Below are 23,994 nucleotides of genomic sequence, written 5' to 3' on the forward strand. Positions count from 1 at the left end.
TTTTAATAGATTTTATTTTTAAGTTATCTTTATACCCAGCTGGAACTCACAACCCTGAGATCAAGAGTTGCATTCTCCACTGACTGAGCCAGCCAGGCGCCCACCTCTTGCCTATATTTTTAACCAGAGATTTTTTTTTCTTCTGAGTTGTAAGAGTTCTTTATATATTTTGCATATTAACCCCTTATCAGATACATGATTTGCAAATATTTTCTTCTATTCCATATGTCACTTTTTCATTTTGTTGATGGTTTCCTTTGCTCATCAAAACCTTTATAATTTAATGTAATTCCTCTTGTTTTTGCTTCTGTTGTCTTTGCTTTTGGTGTCTATAATGTAAAATATTAAAGATGAAGGAAAAAAGGTGATGTCCTCTAGTCATGCCTTGAGTTACACTTTACTTGATGTCTCCAACGCAGACTGCCTGGGCTTCTCAGAGGTGGAGCTGGTACAGATGGTGGTGGATGGTGTGAAGCTGCTCATCAAGATGGAGCAGCAGCTGGAGCAGGGCCAGGCCATCGATGACCTCATGCCTGCCCAGAAGTGAGGCCCCAGCCTGCATCTGCCACCACCACCAGCCCTGCTGCTTCCTAACTTATTGCCCGGGCAGTGCTCGCCATGCACCCCTCTAATGTTCGCCATTTGGCGGCTGAGCCCTTAGCCTCGCCGTAGAGACTTCTGTCGCCCTTGGTAGAGTTTATTTTTGTGATGGCTAAGATGTTGCTGATGCTGAAATAAGCTAGGGTTTCGGCCTGCAAAACAACAACAAAAACAACAACAAAACTTTACTTGTTAATGAAGCATACTATTAATAGTAATAATCTAACTCAAGAAATAGCTGGAGGACATTGATCAAGAATGACATTAAGCTCTCATATTATCCCTATGTAAATATCTTGGATATATTGGCTTTTTAGCTATATTTTGTTGTATTATTATTTTGTGTGTCTGTGCCTGCCCTGGGGATTACAACATACATCCTTAACTATTTGCCATCTGTATTTTACCATTTCAGGTAAATTGTAGAAATGTTATATTTATACAGGGCCATATCCACTCTCCTTTCATACTTATGCTCGAGTAGTTGGTTGTGTAACATCTCCATACCTTACAAACCCCATAAACCAATTTACAAATTTTTAAATTACTTTGTGGCTTGTAGTTAAGAGGAAAAAAATAAAAAATTATAAAAGTATTTTGCATTTACCAAGATATTTAGCCTTTTCAGTGCTTTTCATTCTTTTCCTAGGATTTAAATTTCCATCTTGTATCATTTCCCTTCATCTGGGAGCACCTCCATTAGGTGATCTTCAAGTTCAGGTCTGCTGGTAACAATTTATTTTAGTTTTATGTGAAAACATCATCAGCCTTCAGTTTGTAGGGTATATTTGGTGGGTAATGAATTATGTTTTGACCATTTCTATTGTCTCTTAGCACTATAGACGTATCACTCTACCTTCTTTTGGCCTTCATAATTCTGCTGAGGGACAAATCAGTAATCATATCTGTTTCCCTATATGTTATAGGTTGTTTTTTCTCTTACTGCTTTCAAGGTTTGTTTTTTACCCTGGGATTTCAACAGTTTGATTATGATGAGCCTTAGTGAGGGCTTCTTTAGGTTTGTTATGCTCGGCTTTCATTGATCATCATGTATCTTTATATCTATGTCTAATGCAGTAATTTATTGGTCATTAATTTTTCAAATATTTTGACTTCTCCATTCTCTCTCCCTTAGCCTTATGCAATTCCACTCACAAATTACACATACATTGGACTTTATGATGTTATCTAACAGGTCTCTGAGACTTTTTTCTTTTTTTTTTTTTTTTCCCCGTTATTCACACTGGATAATTTTTGTTGATCTATCTTCAAGTTCAGTTATTATTTTCTTCCACATCTCCAACCAGCTCTTAAGGGTGCAGTTAATTTTTTTTTAACTTCAGATACTACATGTTTTTGGTTCTAGAATTTTCATTTCATTCTTTTTTATTGTCCCTATTCTTCTAAGGAGACCTCATGTCTTTTCATTCATTATGAGGTGCATCATTTAGGATAAGTTGTAAGAACCACATGAAAGTTCTAGCCTTTTAGTTCTATCAGCTGCTTCAAACGTAGGGTCAGACTCCATTGATTTCTTTTCTTTTGAGAACATGCCCCACTTTCTTGATTCTTTGTATGTGGAGTAATTTTGGATTGTATCCTAAACATTGAGAATATTAAGTTGTGTAGATTCTGTATGCTTGTTCTTTCCCTGTCTTATTTTTTTCATTTTAGCTAACAATTGTCTTAAGCACTTAAACTCCATGCTGTTTCCTGGGTGGCAGTTGCAGTTGGTGTCTTGTCTTCAGCTGACTTGTTCTGAGTCTCTACCCTACATGCATGTTTTGGGGTTTTTTTTGTAAGATTTTTTAAATTTATTTATTTATTTATTTATTTATTTATTTATTTATTTATTTGAGAGCAAGAGCACCACAGGAGTGGGCAAGGAGCAGAGGGAGAACAGGAAGCAGACTCCCCACTGAGCAGGGAGGCCTGATGCCGAACTCCAGCACAGCACCTTGAGATCATTACCTGAGTCAAAGTCAAATGCTTAACCAACTTAGCCACCCAGTCGCCCCTAACCCTGCTTGCATAGTTTAAGAGTCAGCCAGAGATATGTGTAAACAGAATTTAGAAATTATCTAGATCTCTCCTTGTGGTGACTCTCCCACTCTTTCTGTAGTGTTCTGGCTTTCCTTGCTAGAAAGACTGTTTTTTTCACAGGCACCCCTGCTGCCTTGCACCACTGCCCTTAGTCTACCTAGGCAGTGAACACAGGAACTTCACTTACATGGCTCCCCCCCTTACCCACCCCCAGATGTGTACTCACTACTAGAGTGCATCTTCTGTTCACTCTCCAATATCTCCAGCACTTTGGATTATGTCAAAGTTCAAAGCTCTTTTCTGCAAGGAAGTCATCCAATAAGGTCTTATTACATCATTCCCAGTAGAAGGCAGATCAACATTCCTTAACAGTGTGGGAAATTGAGACACTCCAGAAAGCCCCACTATTGAAAAGACTGAGAATGCACAGAATTGCTTAAAACCTCAGCCATTTTCCTGAAGAATATCAACCAAGTTTTTCTTTTCACTAAGAAATACCACAACCATTTAAAGATCATTTACACCACACTTAATCACTAGTCTTAAAGTTATAAAATAATTAAGTTATTTTGATAGAATTTGGTTTTCAGAAATTCATCTGGCTACAGCTTCATTTTCCAAAATTATCCTCAGTGTACTTCAAAGACTGGGGGATAGTTTGAGCTTCTTGTTTTTGTCATCCTGAAGGTTGCCAGTCTATAGTTCCAGGGAGTGCATGAAAAAGGGTTTAGCCTAGTTTGCATTTATGGGGTCAGTTCACAGTCTTACTCTTCCCTCCTTCTTTTCTTCCAAATTAGATTTGATTCAACACAAACTTTGTAGCTTAGGTTCTATCCCTGTATTTTCTCTCTGAAGCCACCATACAATGACATTAGAATCATTTCCCCAGACACTAATGTGTGTGTCACAAACTGAGAAGTAATACATTCAGATGAAAGATGTAGAACAGGAGACAGGTACTAGGAAATAACCTGGTTTTAGTCATGTGTCACTTGTAATAGGATGCAAAGGATAAGAAATATCAGTAATATAAATTAGTAGGAATTTTACCCATTTTCCATTTGGCCTCTGGATTTCTTTTATATTATTGGCTTGAATTTTTTATTAAGTACACTCTGGTGGATCAAACAGGCAAAAAGAATTAAGTCTACCTTACTAGTTTGCCAACAGCATCAGTATCTATTTAGATTAATGCAATATTCCTTGTGTTAAAAAATATATATAGAAACAAGGTTCAAAGTGTGCTAAAATTTTAACAATAGTTATCTCCAGTGAGATAAGGTTAAAGAAATTGATACTTTCATCTTTGTAGGAAAATATATTTAAGATCATGATCCTTAAACCAAAGCCAGAATCAGCACCATCCAAATAAAAGTGTACTAAATCAGAGTTAGGGTGTAGGCTGTGGAAACGCGGGTTTGCCAGGACCTTTAGGTTGGTATAGGAACATAATAGCACTGCATTTACTTCTTCTAAGACCAACTCTCAGTCCCATTAAACTCTTTTTCTCTCCTCTTCTTCCTGTCCTTGCAGTTAGTTGGCTTTAAAAAAAAAAAAATCCTTGTATCGTCCTTTTAGTCTGCTCTAAAAGAGAGCAGAGGCACCATTCCAGGCTTTGAAACTCAGCAGTGAATAATGCTCTCCTGAGCTTATGTTCTGGGGTTGTTAGTATACAGACGTGTAGAGACACAAGATGATTTCAGGTAGTATTAAGTCCTAAGAGTAAAAGAGAATAGGGGACAATATGACAGAGCACAGCAGATGTAGGGCAGGGGAATGGACCTTTAGCAAACGTCAACAAGGAGGCTCATCTGGTCTGAGGACATTTGACTTAAGACAAGCTGTGATGGGAAGGAATAAGCTTTACTAAGTTCGAAGAGCATAAAATAAATCCATGGTGTGTTTTATAATAGATGGTGTCATAGAAACAAGACAAAGTGTTATCTATGTTTAACATCTTAAGGAAATAGGGACGCCTGGGTGGCTCAGCAGATGAGTGCCTACCTTCCGCTTAGAGCCTGATCAGGGTTTGAGGATCCCGTTCTGCATCGGACTCCCTGCAAGGAGCCTGCTTCTTTCTCCCTCCGCCTAGGTGTGTCTCTCTGTGTGTCTCTCATGAATAAATAAATAAAACCTTTTTTTTTTTTTAAATCAACATCTTAAGGAAATAAACCAATGTATCTACAGTGGTTACCTCTGGATATAGATTAAAATCTGGGAATCCATTTGCCGCTGCATAGTTTTCCCTATTGTTAATGAGAAGAAGATGTTCAAAGATTCAAAATATATCTAGAGGGAGATACAGAGCCCAGAGCGAAAGCAACATGAGATCACTTTAAGCTGTACTTAACTGGCTCCAAATAATTGGATTAGAGGGCATCACAAAACACAAAGCGAGACAGAACTCTTCAGTTGCTGGACAGAGTGCGGGCCCTGTGGAATTCCCTGTTCTGTTGTGGCCACACTTGTGCCAACGAGGGCCATAGGGACACCGCCTCTGCAGGGAGCCCTCTGGTGACAAATGCTGCTTTCTGGAGGGAGTTCCATTCTCAACACCAAGAGGAGAAAGGCACATGAAGCATTGCTAGAGGACAAGTGAGATGGAGGAACAGGTGTACTGACAAAGAAGAGCCTGGTCCATGACATGTACAGAAGTATTTTAAAGGGCAGCCTGGTTGGCTCAGTGGGTTATCACCGCCTTCAGCCCAGGGTGTGGTCCTGGAGACCCAGGATCGAGTCTCACATCAGGCTCCCTGTATGGAATGGAGCCTGCTTCTACCTGCGTCTGTGCCTCTCTCATTCTCTGTCTCTCATGAATAAATAAATAAAATCTTTAAAAATGTATTTTAAATACAAATTTTTATTTTTAAATACATATTCTTACTTTAATGAAACTTATTTGTCTTTATCTTAAGTCATAGCTCTTTGAGGGCAATGCAAGTAAATATGAACTTCAAACTGAATGAAAACATATGCTATGTCAAGAAAAAATATTCTTGTGTCTTCATTTTTATTTTATATTTTGCCTCTGGTTCTAGCAACCAGGGGTGAGATTAGAAAAACAAAATATACATCAAGTTGAAGCTCAGGTTTGGCTAGAATCTAAAAAAAAAAACAAAAAAAAAAAAAACACCAGGGGTTTGAGTGGAGGTCCAAATTTAGACAGAGAAACCCACCATTTCAATATAGAATCAAAAGAATTCTTTATTGATCAAAATATTAATTGATTTTCATCCCTCCCACCTCAGGTACCAAATATGATGGAAAAAGAGGTTGACAATCTCAACTAGTTAACCCCATTTATGTACACTGCTCTCATGTACCACAAAGCTTGGGGAAGGAGTCAAGCAGAGGAGACTTTTTTGATCATGGTCAAGAAGGGTGGAAGAACTAGGAAGCTTTGGTGTCTGCAGCTTAGGACTCACCCCTGAACATGCTATGAGCCTGGCTCCCAGCACAAAAGTTGTTGATGATGCCCTGTGAGGACACCCCAGCTCACTGGAGCCACCATGTAGACTTATGTAACTGCTGAACAGTGGCCTCCAGTGAGCACCCCACGGGCCCAATCTGGCCTTGTTGGACATACTTGGCTCGGGCCATTCTTCTTTTTTACAAAATTGCTCCAGTATTTAGAAATTGGAAGAATAATCCAAGTTTCTGCACTTTATTTGAAAAAATCACAAGATCTGGCTTCTCTGGGCCAACATTCTTATGTGTGTCATTCTTGGCAGCCACTGGTAGTGGCTGCTCCCAACTTCATACACTTCCCACCTGGCCCCTTGTACTCATTTACCTTATCTTATATGCACTTCTGTTTGCTCTTCCTACTGGAGCTAGGGCTGGACCAAAATAGTCAGCCTTTTTCACTGTGGCTCACAATGCCTGTCAACAATAGGGCTGTAGCCAGTTGAAATAGCCAATGTTCACGTACATGGTAACTCAATCTCTACTCTGTAAGCAAGAAAGATGTTTCCTGCTTCCACTAGAAACTGAGAGCATGGACTTTAAGAGCACTTGGGAATGACCTTCATTTCAGGTGGGTGAGTTTTAGATCAATAAAAAGGAAAGCATTAATGAGAAATCTGTCATTCTCATTTCCTTCTGTGTGACTCTGCTCTTTCTTAAGGACATTTTTGTTCTCTGTCTTATCCCTTGGGATATTTTAATAGAAGTATTTGAGAGAGAGTTTCAAGGGAGAGTCACAGATTTTAATGAGAAGGTTTAAAAAAATATTTAGTTAAGTGCCAGAGATCATATTTTAACCAGATTTCCTGATCTGAGCATGGCTGGCAAGTGGCCTGCAGCCAGGCAGGCAATCATCGAGGGTGGGGTTGACTCATACACTGAGGGGTGTGGAGAAGATGACCCAAAACTTTGGAAAATCTAGTATTAACTCACATTAGATTACAGAGCCAAACAAGGATACTTCCCCCCCCACACCCCTCTCTCCCCACTCTTACTGTGTTGAATTTTATCTGTAAGTGTATTTATGGGGGCTTTCTGAAATTATTTATGGGCAAGCAGAATAAAGTGGCCTTTTCCTATGGTCAGACTCCTGGTTGAAAATTATCATGGGTGCAATTTTATAAAGCAAAAGATCTTTCACAGAAGCTTGGAATATCCTCTCCTTTATTTGTCCTATTTAATAAAGTAGATATTCCCTGACTCCCCAAAACATAGTAGTTCAAGCTCAAAACAGAATATGGGATCTGGCCTTGATGTGGATCTGGGCCAGAGCTACCTGCTTTGATTCTTCGTGGAAGGGAAACCAGTCATGAACACACACCATGTCAAATGGGTCATTTTAGTGTCTTTAGGATTATTTGGTAGGTAGAAAAAATAATAAAGTAACCCCTCTCCTGACTTTTAAAAAAATCTTGCCGGAGAGCATCAAGTACTAGTATTTATTAATATTTCTATTAGCTATTTAGTTATGTGTCTAGCTGTAACATACTTAGCTACTGAGAGATAAAATTTAACTCTAAAGGGAGTCATGCATGAGCCATCTTATAGAGACCTAAAGACTGTCAGATTAGAAAACTATCTGTATTAAAAAATATATATACTTGAAAACTCTTTAAAACATTTCCTTTAGCTAATGAGCCCGCGAGTTTCATTCATTCAATGATCAACAAATATTTACTATCTACTTCATTTCTGGATTTAGGGAATTGAGTGGTGACTTAAGGTCCTTGCCCTTAGGAAACTTCTAAGGGGGCAGTGGGGAAATGGAGAGACAGACACTAATAAAGACAAAGAAGAAAATAAAGCAGATAACAGACAGGGACGTGATTGGGGAAAAGGAGCATGTTTAGATTAAGTGCTAAGGAATAGCCCCTTTGAGAAGATGATTATGTTTTTTCCTGAATGAAGAGAGGAAGGCCACCATGGCAAGAGCCAGGAAAAGCATTCTGGGAAAAGAAACATCAAACACAAAGGCCCTAAAGTAGGGGAGTGGAAAGATTTTGTGGATTAACAGGAAAAAAGGCCAGAGTGGCTGGTGTGAAGGTCAACAGTGATATTAAAGTTAGGCAGGGCCTCCATCATCTAAGGAAGCCACTTACCTCTCAGTAGCTAAGGTTTTTCACAGTAAAGGGATGCATCTTTTGGGAACTGTACACCATGGCTGGCAAACCACACCTGGCAAGCTAAATCTGGCCCTCTGCTTGTTTTGCTAAATAAGGTTTATTGGAACACAGCCATATCCAGTCATTTATATACTGTCTATGGCAGTTTCTGTACTATGATGGCAGGGTTGTGAAGTCCACAGAGACCGTATGGCCCATAAAGATGAAAAGTTTTAAAGGGCTACCTGACATTTTATAGAGCAGGTGTACCAACTCTTGCTTTAGATTATGCATTCTTCAGTTGTTTTGGGATGGTGCATTTGATCTATTGTGAAAAGAGTAGCCTCACTTTCTAAAGAAACCACTAGCTATAATTGCTAACATCGGAATAGTTAAGAAAAAAAAAAAAACTTGCCTTGGAACAGGGATCAGACTCATCTGTATCAGGTGAGCAAGTAAATTATGTAGCTAAAGACTGCTTCATGGCAGCAAGAGGTTAATTCCTACATCAAGAGGTCTATCGGGATCCCTGGGTGGCGCAGCGGTTTGGCGCCTGCCTTTGGCCCAGGGCGCGATCCTGGAGACCCGGGATCGAATCCCACGTCGGGCTCCCGGTGCATGGAGCCTGCTTCTCCCTCTGCCTGCGTCTCTGCCTCTCTCTCTCTCTCAGTGACTATCATAAATAAATAAAAATTTTAAAAAAAAAAGAGGTCTATCAAGTTTGATTATTGTTGCGATACAATATTTGTCAAGGATCCAGGTGTTTGCCATCTTTATTATGCCCTCAGGATGGGGGAAATTTATTCCTCATGGTACTAAGACAGGCACAAGGGTTTCAGGGGTTAATGCAGACAAGATAGAAGATATTTAGCAACAAAATAGGTTGGGTATTTGCTCCCACATGCCTTTTTGTTAAGGAGGAAAAATCCAGGGGCACCTGGGTGGCTCAGTGGTTGAGCATCTGCCTTTGGCTCAGGTTATGATCCCAGGGTCCTGGGATCAAGTGCTGCATTGGGATCCTGTGGGAAGCCTGCCTCTCCCTCTGCCTATGTCTCTGCCTCTCTCTCTCTCTCTCTCTCTGTGTCTCTCATGAATAAATAAAATATTTAAACCAAAAAAAAAAAAAGGAAAAAATCCTTCATGGTCCATTGCTTATACCATCTGATTATATCTAGATTAGCTAGGTTAGCCCGTGTTTAAACCAGTCTCTGATAAGGAGAATGGATTTACCATGGCTGACTTAGGCTACTGAACATTCATCATCTGGAAGTCTGTACACAAAGAATGAACACCTGAACAAAGCCAGGCTCTTGCCAGCAAGGAATGCAGGTAGGATAGATTGAAAGCTGAGTAAACAAAGGTACTGCCAAAGGATGGGGTCTCTAGATAATGATCCTATGAATGCTATTACTCTGAGAGTCACTGTCAGAGGTGGAGATCAGCAGAGAAACAGAAAGAGAGCAAGTCCTCCACTGGGATGAGGGTTCGTGGTTTTGGAATACGGCTGACTGCATTGTTCTTTCATTTCCTGCAAATCTATCTCTTGCTTCCACAACAGGTTGAGTAAGTCATTCCCACATGTGGATAACTTGCTCTCAAGGCAACATCTACAATATATTTAGCCGCTTTGGTGAGTCATTTTTCTGGACAGCTGTCTCCTGATCTCGAAGAAACCACAATTGTTTGAACATGGACTTGTTTCAATAGAGTTTTGCAAGTAGGGGCTTGCTACCGTATTGGGCTCACCTTGGATTTCCAAACAGGTTCTTCGCAAACACACCTCTCGTTATTTGTATTCTTTGCCTGACTAGCTAGCTGGAAACCACAGCCTCTTTTCATTGTCTGCTTCAGGGTGGTTGGTTTATTTTTATTTATTTTTTTATTTTATTTTATTTTATTTTATTTTATTTTATTTTATTTTATTTTATTTTATTTTATTTTATTTATTTGTTTGTTTATGGAGGGAACTCCTCTCCTAGGAAAAGGTACGCTTGCTTCTTTGGCCACATGTTAATTTCCACATATTTAGAGTACTGCGCACCTGCCCCTGGGGGAGCTTAAAGTCTGGTTTCCAGGATGCTGAATTAGTTGCTATGTCAACGGCATTTTTTGTGACATCTGTGAAATTACTGCAGACAACTGCTAAAGGCCAAGAGTGCTAAAACCTAGCAAAGACTAGAGAGAATGGTCTTGAAGACTAAGTCTTCCTGAATTCCATGGATTTATGTAATACCTGAATCTTCATTGTGTCTGGTTTTGTTTTGAAGAGGGGTTATTATAGCAATAGGGAAGTGACTGAAGTGCTGTGATATTTGTGCAGGATGGACCAAAGCCAAATCATTTCAATCCTGAGACCAAGTCACCTGGACTGAAATGACTTTTGCAAAGCACAGGCTCGAGGCTCAACCTTCTCGGAGACAGGCTACCTGATATCCCGTCTATGGAGAAAGGTTATTCTTTCTGACCCCAGGAGCTATCACTCACACCTTCTTCCATTCATTCATTTATTTATTCTGTATTGAGAACACCACATCTGCATGGTGAACACTCTATTTGGCCCTGAAAAAAAACAAACATTTATTAAGTACAGTTATAAGCCAGGTGATTAAGGCATTGTCCACGGCCTCAAGGATCTCACAGTCTGGCACAGAAAATGGGCTTCTAAACAGTGAGATGAAGTTCAAAAGGCCTAGGTGGGACTGGCTCGCAGTGAAGAGTGTGAACTTGAGTGCCAGATTCTGGGTGTGAAGTGTATGACTGAGTAAATTCCTGAGCATCTGAGAGCCGCAGTTTCCGCATCTGTAATGTGGGGATGCACTAGGATGTACATCATAGAGTTATCATGCGTACTACAGGGGATGAGGCCTCTAAAGCTGTCAGCCTAACAGCTGACACACAGCAAGTGTTCTGGTGTCTCTGTCTGCCACAGTAGGGGCAGCATGTCTAGGGAGTTTCGGGCTCATGCACGTAAGCGGTTTAGAAACCAAACTATCACTTAATGTTTGGTGAGCCTGGGCAAGTTTCTTAGTTTGCCTGTGCCTCAGCTTTCTACTCCGTAAAGTGGAGAGAACACCCAACTCAAAGAACACCCAACACTTAAAGGATGTAATACATGTGGAGCTTTTGACGTGACGACTGCCCATATAAATTCAATACAGAACTGTAACTGCTGTGGCTACTAAAGCAACAAGGACAACAATCAGTATGGCCAGAATACATTTTGCAGAAAAAGTGACACTCGGAAATGTGTGTCACTGGTTGCATGGGCAGGGGTCAAAGCCATCAGCCTCCGTGGCTGTAAAAACAAATACACACCTGTTTTCTGGATCATGGATCAGTGGCATCTTGTTTGTGCAGTTTGGACAGAATATTAAATTATGGAAAAATTGAGAATCACTGCCTCTTTATTTTCGTGGGATAGTACAGAGTGTGACATATCCAGACTCCGGTCTCTCTCCTTCCTAAATGGCCAAACTTCCTGGGAAGGTGGTTTTTTTTTTTTTCTTTTTCTTCTCAATTTGCAGAAAACAACCTCAAAAGCACTGAGCTGCATCTACTACTGGACACAGACCATGACTATCCTCCCTCCCACCCCCCAAAACCCCGCTCATTGACAAAACTCTAATTTCAGTAAGTGGACAGCTCTGTCCCCCAGGCAGAAATGTCAGGAAATAGGTGGGGAGAGAGCCAATAACTGATGAACAGGATGACATGAGAAATATACAGAGGCTTTTGTGCACTCCACACCCTTGTGGCCTGGCAGGCAACCTGCTTCCCTTTTCTTAAGCGTCAGCACCAAGATGGCGACAGTCTATTCACCATCACTAGTTTTCTTTACTGCATTTTTTGGCTACTAAGTGTTCTTTTTGAAATAGTGTACCTTTTTTTTTTTTTTTTCTTTCGGGGGATAACTCTTTCTCTTTTCTCAATTCAAGTACTTTAGTTTAGTTAAGCCCACTGCAAGTGGTTTACCAGGGGTGCATATCTGGCACAGGTCTAAGCACACCAGAGAATTCCCTTCTGCTAGCCTTGGTTTCAGAAGGGGCACTGACTCAACTCAGACCAACAGCAGTCAAGCTGAGGATTCTGGTCCTCTCCTCCAGGTCACACTTTATCTTGGAAGGATATAAATCTGCAGTTTTCAGGGAGTACCATGACATACCTGAGAATGCAACAGACTTCATAGAAAATTTAGGAGAGGCAAGAAAAACATGGGCTACAGATGTTGAGTCCCTGAAACATCCCAAACCATGGACTTTATATTTATATGGGCCAATAAGTTCATGTTTTTGCTTAAGCTGGTTTTATGTTCAGTTTTCTGTCTCTTGAAACAAGCAGAATCCTAATGTACTCAGAAACCATTTAAGACCTGTAGACAAAGACAAGATACATCCAGCTAAGCCACCAACTGGTTAAGCTTCTTACCCAACTCAAGTTTGCAGAATATAGTGGAAAAATGTCCAAAACCACCTTGGCACCTCAAAAGGAGAGTACAGAAGAAACACTAGCAAATACTCTGCCACCAATTAGAAGCCTGGACCTAAGGCCAGTCAGCAACTTACCTTCATGTCTATACTTCTATCCCCATAAATCATAGTATACACATAGAAGCCCTCCCGAAGATGATCCATAGAGAAAGGCAATCTGAGGACTACACTGGCATCAGCTCAAGCTAGACACTGTCTGTCGCTGGAAAGTAGTCTGTGAATAAGACATTGTACTCAGAAAACAAATTGCTTTCAAGGACCATATGCTGAGTTCCTCTGAAAAATGGGTAAATAATTTTTATTCTCAAGGCCACACTGGACTATTCTGAAAATGAAAAAAAAAACACACTGTCTGGCTTCAGGCTTGTTTTTAGGATTAGTATCAGGTTTTATGGTGTTATTTATACCAAATTGTACTGATTTCAGGCCATTACTCAATTTTTAAGGGTCTTCTCTTAGGGATGGGGGTGAGGGGAAGGGAAATGCGAATAGCAACAGCCTCTTACTGAGCAGTTACTCTGTGCCTGGCTTATGCCCACCATGTCATATATTTATATACATTCATATGCATGGTTGGTTTTTAGAACAGAGATAGGTGTGACTATTATTTCCATTGTACAGATGAGAAAATTGAGCTTGAGGTAACAGCTAGTATCTTAGAATGTTGGAGAGTTACTCAAAGCCCTTAAATACTAGCCCTTTACTTTCTGCAATGTTCCCTTGTAGGACATTTGTAAGACAAATGGAAATGACTATCATTTATCTAGCCAAATACTAGCCAACAAAAGGGTTACAGAAATCTAGAGAGATTGCACATTCTAAGGCAATGCCAAGACTCACTGACTCAAGACTGATTTAGAAAAATTACAAAAGAGCCTGTTTTTTTTTTTTTTTAAGATTTTATTTATTTATTCATGAGAGACACACGGAGAGAGGCAGAGACATAGGCAGAGGGAGAAGCAGGCTCCCTTTGGGGAGCCAGATGCAGGACTTGATCCCAGGACCCTGGGAGGGCCCTCACGACCTGAGTCGAAGGCAGACACTTAGCCACTGAGCTACCCAGGTGTCCCACAAAAGAGCCCGTTTTTAACTCAAATTGTTAAGAGCTATAGACATTAGAAGATAGAATGCGGATAATGGAGGACGCGAGTAGTTTTAGTTGTTTAGGTCTAGGTCATTTTGGATTTTTAAAAATTTCTCTACTTGCTCTGAAAGCTCCTGAAGGTGGACCCATCATCTATTTTCTTCACTTTCTGCAATCCTTATTAGGAGCTTATTCAGACTAATGCACACAACAAATAAACAAATGAAATGCTATTTGGTCCACCGTGATAATTACTACTATAGACTCATGGATCCTGAAGTACGTTGACTATCAGAAAAAAACAAGAAGATATTGGATTTAAGATTCTGTGTTCCAGTTTTTTCTACCTTTAAGCATGAAGATCTCTGGGATATGCCTTAGTCATCTTAGAATTAAAAAGAGTGGTTCATGTAATTTGAATACTATTTTTAGGACACAAAATATTAAAAGAAAAACAAGTTGGTTTATGGATAATGATGAACTCCTTTCAAAGAGGACCCAACTTGCTGAATTTGACTTTGCAGCACCAACCCTGTCTAGCCATCACCTTCCCTCTGACTTTACGAATGGTAGCAGAATTATTCTTTCACAGATTTCAATCTCCAAATGACATTCTAAACATGCACAAGGCCAGAGGCACCAAAGAATTGAAGGCAGTGGAGTAAAACTGTAAAGATACACACAGTAGGGTAGACAGATGATGCATGGCTTGATCTCTATCTCTGTTGAGGAGATCACTGGGTTACTGAGAATAAGATGGCTGAGCCCTGTGCTGTGACAGCCTCCTGCTTCTTCTGTGACTCAGTGTGCACATCTTTTAAATGGGCCTTGGGAATTGCTAGTACAGTAGTACTGTCTCCCATGTTCCAGTCCTTCCACCCATGTAGAAGCAGATTTCTAACTGAGATTGAGAGTCTGGGAGAAGCAACATGTGATCCATGTTGTGAAAGCTCTTGGGGAACTCCTATGGCTAAGTGGGTATCTGCTTTGTATATGCAGGAACTCATGTATGTGTATGGGTGTGAGGATTCGGCTATGTGTGGATAGTACTGTGTAACTCTTTTTCCATGGACTTTAAAGTAAGTATGTGAAAGGACAATTTCCTGGTCAATGTTTTCTCCCTCCATACTGAATTCTTAAGAATCTGACTGGGTGCTCATATACTTTCACTCTATGGCCTTAAATAAATCACCAAAAGATTATCAGAGGCTGCTCTTTTGGGGCATCTGGGTGGCCCAGTCAGTTAAGCATCTGCCTTGGGAGCAGCCATGATCCTGATCCTGATCCTGATCATGATCCCATGATCCTGGGATCAAACTTTGCATGGGGCTCCCTATTTAGCTGGGAGTCTGCTTCTCCCTCTCCCTGTCTCTCTCCCATCCCATTCATGTTCTCTCAAATAAATAAAAAAAGAAATCTTAAAAAAAAAAAAAAAAGCTGCTCTTTGATGTACCTCTCCTGATCTGTGATTCTGAGATTTTGGTGAATAGTGAAAGAGATTATAAGGGAAAGGAGGGGAACTGAGTGGGAAAAATTAGAGATGGTGACAAACCATGAAAGATTCCTAACTCTGGGAGATGAAGAAGGGGTAGTGGAAAGGGAGGTGGGCAGGGGGATGGGGTCACTGGGTGACGGGCACTGAGGGGGACACTTGATGGGAGCACTGGGTGTTATACTATATGTTGGCAAATTGAACTTCAAGAAAAAATATATAAAAAATATGTAAGTGCTACTGGACAAACAATTTTACTGACAGGCTCAGCTTCATCCAAACATCAAGGGGGATTGGGAAGGAGGATTTGAAAAAATGTTAATTCCATCATGTGACACTGTAGAGGAGTTTCAGGCTCCATCAAGGTATGGACCAGAGCTGTACATTGTAGGTTGGCAAACTATGGCCCTTGGGCCAAACCATCTGTCTTAGCATGGTTTATAAACAAAGAATGGATTTAAATTTTAATGGCCACATTTTATATGGGTATATAAATCCTTACACAATACTCTTGATTTTACCTCTTTGCCTGCAAAATCTAAAAAGTTACTATATGATCCTTGGAAAAAAAAAAAGTTTGCTGAAACCCTGGTTTCAATCTTTTCAACACCATAGCCTAACATGATGCCTGACATAGGCATTAGATTGAACTGGTATTTAATGAATTCAATTATTCAAACTTCAGTTTTGACTGTGGTTCAATGCCACATGTCATGGGCCATGTGCTCCAAGTTGGTCCATGACACCTTAGGCCAATGATACACAGGGACATTTTCTAGAGGTTCCTGGGCAAGACCTTTCCAATGGATGGCTGCATGAATAAGGCTCAGAACTACTACCAGTCAAACAAAGCAGAGTGGAATGAGGCCAAGGGGATCACAGGGAAAGAGTGCTCGTTGGCCAATGCAACCCTGCCTTTAGGTCTCCCATCAAGAAAACTAATAAATAATTGCTCTATGGAGACCTGTTAATTATAAGACCTGTTGATTATATTGGCAGGGATTAGGTGATTCTTTCATTGCATTTTATCTTTGAGACAACCTGTGGTGGGGTGCCTGGGTGCTCGGTCAGTTAAGTGTCTGACTCTTAGTTTTAGCTCCAGTTGTGAGATAGAGCCCGGCATTGAGCCCTGTGCTTAGCACAGAGTCGGCTTGGGATTCTTTCTCTTCCTCTGCCCCTCCCCACCATATGCACTCTCTTTCTTTCTCAAATAAATAAATCATAAAAAAAAAAAAACCAACAACCATTGGTATACTTCCATTTGTGTGTAAGGAAACTGAGAGTCAAGATTGTTTAAAAAATAACCTTATAGCTCATTAGAGGCAAAGTTATAATCTACACTCTGGTTCTACCTTAGTCAATTCTGTATTCTTAATATTCTATACTGAAGTTTTCAACTGCGTAAACTGCTTTCCATGGAACACTATAGGATATGCTCAGAAGGAGAAGCTTTGATAATTTATTTGCACTTAGAAAATTTCAAACAAAAATATTTTTGTGTTCTTAGTTATAAACCTACACTACCAAGACTGTTTTCTCAATATACCATCTATACAGGATCTTTATTTTTTAAAAAACATAAAGATAAAATATTTTTTGATACATGCAGGTAGTTACACTGCTTTTTTTTTGTCAAATTATTTTATTTATTTATTTTTTTTATTGGAGTTCAATTTGCCAATATATAGCATAACACCCAGTGCTCATCCCATCAAGTGTCACCCAGTCACCCCCACCCGCACTGCTTTTAGGGTGTTAGGCATCTTTATGATTTTTGGTACACTGTAGAAAGTTTTACTACCATCTTAAATTACTTGGACACACATGCTTTGTATAGAAGAAAAACAGTGCTAGTTAAGCTCTTTTATTTAAAACAATTGTCGCTTTTAAAAACCCATTACTATGTGTTTATTATATTAAATATTAATTTGTTTTCTTGGGCAAACACAAATAAAAGATGTCACATTGTCAAGGTAATTCCTTTGGCACTTTCACTGTGAATAAGCTCTTTCAAACCATTAGGGTGGCATTTGGTAATTTACTGCTGAAGCAGGAACCAAGTGGCATTCTAGGGATGAAAAAGAGAGTTTTCTTTCTGGGAGAATATGACTGAGCCAACTTATCTTATAAACCACTGGAGGGAGGTGAAAAAGATGGCTGTCACATTGGGGTGGCTGCTGAATGACAGCCAACACCAAATGCTTTCATTTTCCACAGAGCCAACTCAGGCAAGACCCTTAGATCAGTAGTCTGCTCAGCAGAGACAGAATTTGTCTTTTGTTTTTGCATTCGAATGAAACTCTCATAGCCAAATGGTACTGAAATGTCATCTGGCATCTCTCTGGCTGGCTCTAGGGAGAGTTGGTGGTTTTCACCCAGTTCCCAGAGCACAGTGCTTCCCACACCAGAACTGTTCTGTGTTCAACTCAATTTTGCCAAACATAAAATAAGCACTGTTAGGAATACATTAACCTTAAGAGCTGAATAAATCAGTCAATAGCATTTATTTGTTGCCTGCTGTGTTTAGTCTTGGTTTTGGAGGTGGTGGTGGTGTGGCAAGTCACAATGAAAAGAGAACACATGGGTTGTAGGTATGGAACATTTCACAAGCAAAAATGTCAGCCATAAAATTTTAGAGCCTGAAGAGAATTTGGAAAATCATTTTCCATACTATTTTCTAGAGAACATGAGCTCTGTCTTCCAGGGTCAAATGGGTTTAAAAAGTGCTATGTTAACAAGTTTTTTTCCTGTAGGACCTCTTAGCACCTTGAACATGCCAATGTACATGGCAAATCTCCAAGTGTGGAACTGTAACTTGCAGCACTCCCTGACTATTCGGACCAGATTTGGAAATATTGCCTATATATTATTAGTTGACTTTCATCCCTTTACAGATGAAGGTAATGAGGTGAATGACTTATCCAAGATCACACAGCTAATTATTGCCAGACAGAAGCAGGACCTAACTCCTTTCATTTTTGTTTCTAATATTTTCCAGCTGAGTCTGCTATGTTCTCCTGGTTTCATAAAGTATATATTTTTGGCCAGTTGCTCCTCCTCTCACTGAACTGATTGGTTGTATTATCAGATAATCACAGATTGGGGGAGTGAAAGAAGATGAAAGACTTAGGGAATAACAGCTCTGCTCTTGAATCCCCTCCCTCTGCTTCCTGGGAAGAGTTTGCCAACTTAGTCATTGTCTTTGAGCCACAGTTTCTATACCCGACAAATGGTAATAGCACCTATCTGGTTGACTGGTTTAAGCATGTCACGAGAGGCAGGTGGAGGCCAGATTATCTAGATCTCATGAGCTCTAACTATGAGCGGACTCTCACTTGAAAGGCAATGAGACCCACTGAAGATTTAAGGAGGTCAAGGTTGTGAGTTTACTCAGGATGGAAGCTCTTTGAGGAAAAGGGTTCCCTCTCTTCTTCACAGTACCTGCTCCAACACATTATACCAAATAAATGTTTAATGGATAAGAAATGGCAATACAATACAAAACATGCATAGAAACAATAACAGCTTTACATCTGCACGCTCAAAACTACACATTGAGTACTAGAGGAAATACCATCGACGTCTATTATGAAAAATATGTATTTTGAATAGTAAGACTTCTCTATTTCATGTTTTACTTTGTACTGGAAATGAAAACGTAAGCATGTTGAAAAGGAATCTGAATGCTTAACTGGCTGGACCCAGGAAGGTAATTTATAGTATTTAATAATATAGTTAAAGCTAATTCCATTTCCCTAAGATGGATGGCTTTTCCCGGGCTTTGGCAGGTTACCCATTTTAGAGACTTTTAGGTCAGAAGCATCAACCTCCCCAGGACTGGATATAGACTGGCTTTGTTACCTCATTTGAAGGATGGGGAAAATAAATTTATGTGTCAGGAATTTTGTAGGGTCATTAACTTCACTCTGCCCTTCAAAATAAATATGCCAGCTTTAATTTTTTGTGCAAGTGATTCACCTACATCCAAAAGTCCACGCAGCCTTCCTTGGAGACTGAGGTCATAAATCAGAAATAGCATGGTCCTGTGTATAATTCCACAGCGCTGCGTTCCCCAGCTCATAGTGGCCGGAAATGCAGATAAAGAGGAAAGGTACAGAAGAGGGACTTTTATTTACTTTTGTTAGCCTTCAACACAATTTCTACAGGGAGTCTTAACCATTTACAGCTAGAAATGCTAATGACTCTACAACCGTTCTGAAGCTTCTAAAATACTCTCACAAATAAAAACAAATGATGCAATAAGTACAACAAGCCTCTGGGGAAACTAACCATAAAGGACTCTGAAATGCACACAAACATACGCAACTCTACTCTGCCAAGAGCACAGTCCTTTTGAAGACTAACTGAGGATCTTACACTTCAACAATCCAACTGTTACCAACAGACCTCAGTGCTGTGAGAGGCTTTGTTGTTAAACCACAACCTCTCATTGTCCCTTCAAGACATCCTGAAATATTCTCAACATCTGTAAGATGTACCACATGAAGCCCAACAAAGGAAAGACAAAATGCTCCTGCAAACAACATTATGAAAAATAAGTATACTACACAGTGGCTCTCCTCATTTTAATTAAAGGGAAAGCCAAAGAAGGAAATTGATTTGGGGGGGATTTGTTGTTGGTTTTTTTTTTTTTTTTAGTTGCAATGATTTGACCTAACTAGTATATTTTGTTAATGCTGTAATTAAAGTTATGCTAAATAGCCAACGACTGAAGTGTCAAGGAAAATGCCATGGAACAATTTTATATAGAGAAAAGAAACTTAATTAAAAGTGACTTAATTTTCATCCTTTGGGAACCTAAATACTAGAAATAATGGCACTGGGGAAGTATCTATCTTTCTGATTAAAAAAAGAGAGGGGGACACTTGGGTGGTTCAGCGGTTGAGCATCTGTCTTTGGCTCAGGTTATGATCCCAGGGTCCTGGGATTGAGTCCCACAACAGGGTCTGCTGAGGAGCCTGCTTCTCTCTCTATGTTTCTGCCTCTCTCTCTGTCTGTCTCATGAATGAATAAATAAAAATCTTAAAAATAAAACAATAACCCTTTGTTACAGAGACAACTTGAGATTTTCTAAGTTGACATGAGCTTTTTATGAAGCCGGACTTTCTTAGGATTGTAGATGTTTGCATAAAACTGAGCTTATGCCAGCTCTGGTTAGCCACTAATACTATTCATAAAGCAAATAAGTTTGTGTTGGCCCTGTTAACCTCATACATTTGGGCCCTGGTAGCTACTGTGGCACACAAACTCTAGAAGGGCTCCCATGCCTGTTTTACCTGGTACCGTTCATGCCCTGGTATATTTCCTCTCCAGCAAGTGTGGACAGAACCTGTGACTTGCTTCTAACCAATAAAATATGGCAGAATGTAGGTTACGGAATAGAAGTCATTAAAATACCCATGATGAGGTCTATCTTACAGGGAGCTCTCTCCTTTGCTGGCTTTGAAGGAGCAAGTTGTTCTATGTTGTGAGCTGCCTATGAAAAGGGCCATGTGGCAGTGAACAGAGGGAAGATGCCAGTGGGTTCTTCTGCAAACTGAGGCCTGCATTCTGACAGCCTCTAAGGAACTGAATTCTGACATTAATCATGTGAGCTTAGAAGTGGATCCTTCCCCAGTTTAACCTCTGATAAGACCTCAGCCCTGGTCACCACTTAGACTACAGCCTTGCAGATGACCCAGTGGAACTTGAGGCCCTTCTAACTCTGTGGCATGGGATGTCAACAGGAGCCTACTCTGCACTCACAGGGTACAACCCCAAATGGTACGGTGGGCAATGCCTGTAGAGCTACCATTAAACAGTAGGCAGTGGAGGATATGGTTTCATGTTCCTCCCCTCTCTCCTTCAGAAAGGCAAGATCGTATTGGTGGCAGGTAAGACAGCATATGCTAAGACCAGGCCAGAGACACAGAAAGAAGTGGGGCAAGGAGAGCAGATACAACTTGGAAACCAAGGAAAATATGTCTGAAGAAGTGCAATTTATGAGTGTTTTCCCAACCATCTCTTTTCTACTTCTTACTGCCATCCTTTCAGCGAAAACCCTCCATTTTAACCCTGCCAAGTGACCCTGTGCCTTGTGCCCTGGCACTCTAAAGAGACCCAGGCTGTCTTGGCATTCTCTGCACCTCTGCTATCCCATTAAAGCATGTTGGGGGCATCGAGCATAGTAAGAAGGGCCCTGGCTCTGGGGTCCGACAGTCCTGGATGGACATTTCAATTCTACCACTTCGAGTACAATGACTTTGGGTAAATTGTCCAGCTTTTGAAAGAGGGACTCAGAGTGTTGTTGAGAAAATTTAATGAGACACTGGCATAGTGTATGGAGCTCCTGACCTGGAACACAGTGAGTGCTAACTAAATGTTAGTCACTATTTTCTGCTTCTAGGAAGCTTTTAAGTTATTCCTCTCTTGATGCTGGTAAATTCATGCACAATCATATGTCAAAGGATTATTTTACAAATACTCTCAGGAAGAGCATTAAAATGAGGGGCAGTGCCTAAACCCATGGAAAGGATTCTCTAACACAGAGAATGTCAAATGGAAGGGCAGGCCAGGGGGAGAAAGAGTTCCTATCTTTTGTTGTATACTGTGGACCAGGGAACACCCTAAGTTAATCCCCAGAACAAATCTATAAGGTAGAGCTCCCAGTATTTCTTCTCCACAGGTCTGACAACAGACGTTTGGTAGATTACATCACTAGCCAAGTCACCGGGCTGTCATTGTTGGTTGGGATTTTTCTATCCTCTTCCTAAATGAGGTTTCTAGGGTTAGTGATCCCCTCGAATGACATGGTACCTGCACATGTGTGCACCATGGGGCAATCAGACAGGCCACGTGGACACAGATGGAAGTTTCCTTTTTGTTTCTGGAGAGTAAGTAGCACAGACCCAGGAATTCCCTTCAATATTATGCAGGGCACAGTGTTTTGTGTCCACCCACTACCTGCTTTCCAGTAACCTAGGCCTCTGCTCTTCCACCACCCTGGCCTCCCTGCCCCCACACTCCCAGCTCCTCCTCAAAGCTGTCGTGCAGGCCCAAGAAATGTTTGCCTGGCCAGCACTTAAGAACTTAAGTAGATTGGAAATTATCAAACAGAATTTGAAAAATGTTACCCATGACTCCAAAACAGAAACAAAACGAGAGAGAAAGAGAGAGAGAGAGAGAGAGAAAGAGAGAGAGAGAGAGAGAGAGAGAGAAAAGAAGCAAAGAAAAGTCTGGTTTTCCCCAGGCTCACTCTGTCCCAAGGAAAGGTTATAGGAAGGTGAACGAAGGAAGCTATTTCATCTTGACTTCAGGCACACAGGAGCAAAACTAACAGAAGGGAGCAAGACTGAGACGTCCTCAGGGGTAATGGAATTTGCCTTGGTGCTGGGACAAAGGAAGGACATATTTAAAAACCTGGATGAACTGCTAGACGCAAAATCACCATCCCATGTCAACTGACCAAACTGTCAAGACTTCAGAGACAAACAAAACTATGATTTCCTTGTGCTCTTCCAAGTCAGCAGTGAATTCGGAGGAAAAAGGAAGACAGTTGAGTCACATGGAGGAAACAGAGTGACACAGAGAGAGGAAGCAGAAGAAAGGGGGCAGAAAATATGAGTCATGAAGATGATCATCCAGTCAGAAGCTATTCTGTAAAATAGGAATGAGGATAGTGATAGCATTTACTCCTTAGGGAGTTGGCTAAAGCCCATGGTGTGTATCTTACACATAGTAGGGACCCCATAGCTGTTAGTTATTTATAGTATTTACTCAAGTACCACTCGCAAGGCCCTAGGGAAGGGACCTTAGGGCGGCAGGGACATGAACTCAGCGCTGACCTTATCATCCCATGCAAGAGTGCAGAAGCATGCAGATATTCTGCTTCTGATTGCAGTTTTAGAATATTACAGAAGTTGTAAAGAATGATTTGATTCAACCAGGTTGCTCAGATAACAGAGAGCCAAAGAGATCCTCACATGCGCTGTTGTTTCAAAACCAGTGGCCAGAGAGCAGTACTGGACTTGGACTCCCCAGCTGACACATTGCCTAGCCGGGCAGGGAGAGGAGAGGAAGGCCGGAGGCAGCAGAGTGGAGATGGTCACACGTGCCCCTCTTTGGCTTCTTGTCATCTGACATTACCCAGATTTGTACACATTCACTTGTTTTTGTTTCTGGAGCAAATTCAGGGTGGAGATGATAAAGTACATGGATTTAGAATGACAAAAGTTGTCTGTTTCGGGTCTCTAATATTACGTTCCTAAGCAACAACAAACTGCTCTGGTCAGAAATGTCTTAACAGTATAAGGATTCCTCCGCATTAGTACTCAAACACAATTTACCAACGCGAATCAAATGGTGCAAGAGCCCGAAGCTAGATTCTTTTCCTCTGCCAAAATCTTAGGCTTTTAATGACAGTAGCAGCAAACCTGAATCTTCACAAGGAATCAGAAAGTCGATGTCAAGGCTGCTAAAGCCGAATGTGCAATTGCAACTCTTGCTGAAAGCACCTGCCTAAGCTCAGTGGTCAATATACATTGTGAGAGGCAGATAAATAAATACATATCTATACATATAAATTGTGAGAAGCTTTTGTCCTCACCCCTCCCAAGTGCACCTGGAGTGCAGCCCTACGGGAAATCCCATCAGTCTCTTTTTCCAGTGTTCCCGGGGACGTGCACATCTGTTGTTGACACACGTGAGCCCCTGCTCTCGCAT

This window comes from Canis aureus, chromosome 5, assembly GCF_053574225.1.
Source record: "Canis aureus isolate CA01 chromosome 5, VMU_Caureus_v.1.0, whole genome shotgun sequence".
Lineage (NCBI taxonomy): Eukaryota > Metazoa > Chordata > Mammalia > Carnivora > Canidae > Canis > Canis aureus.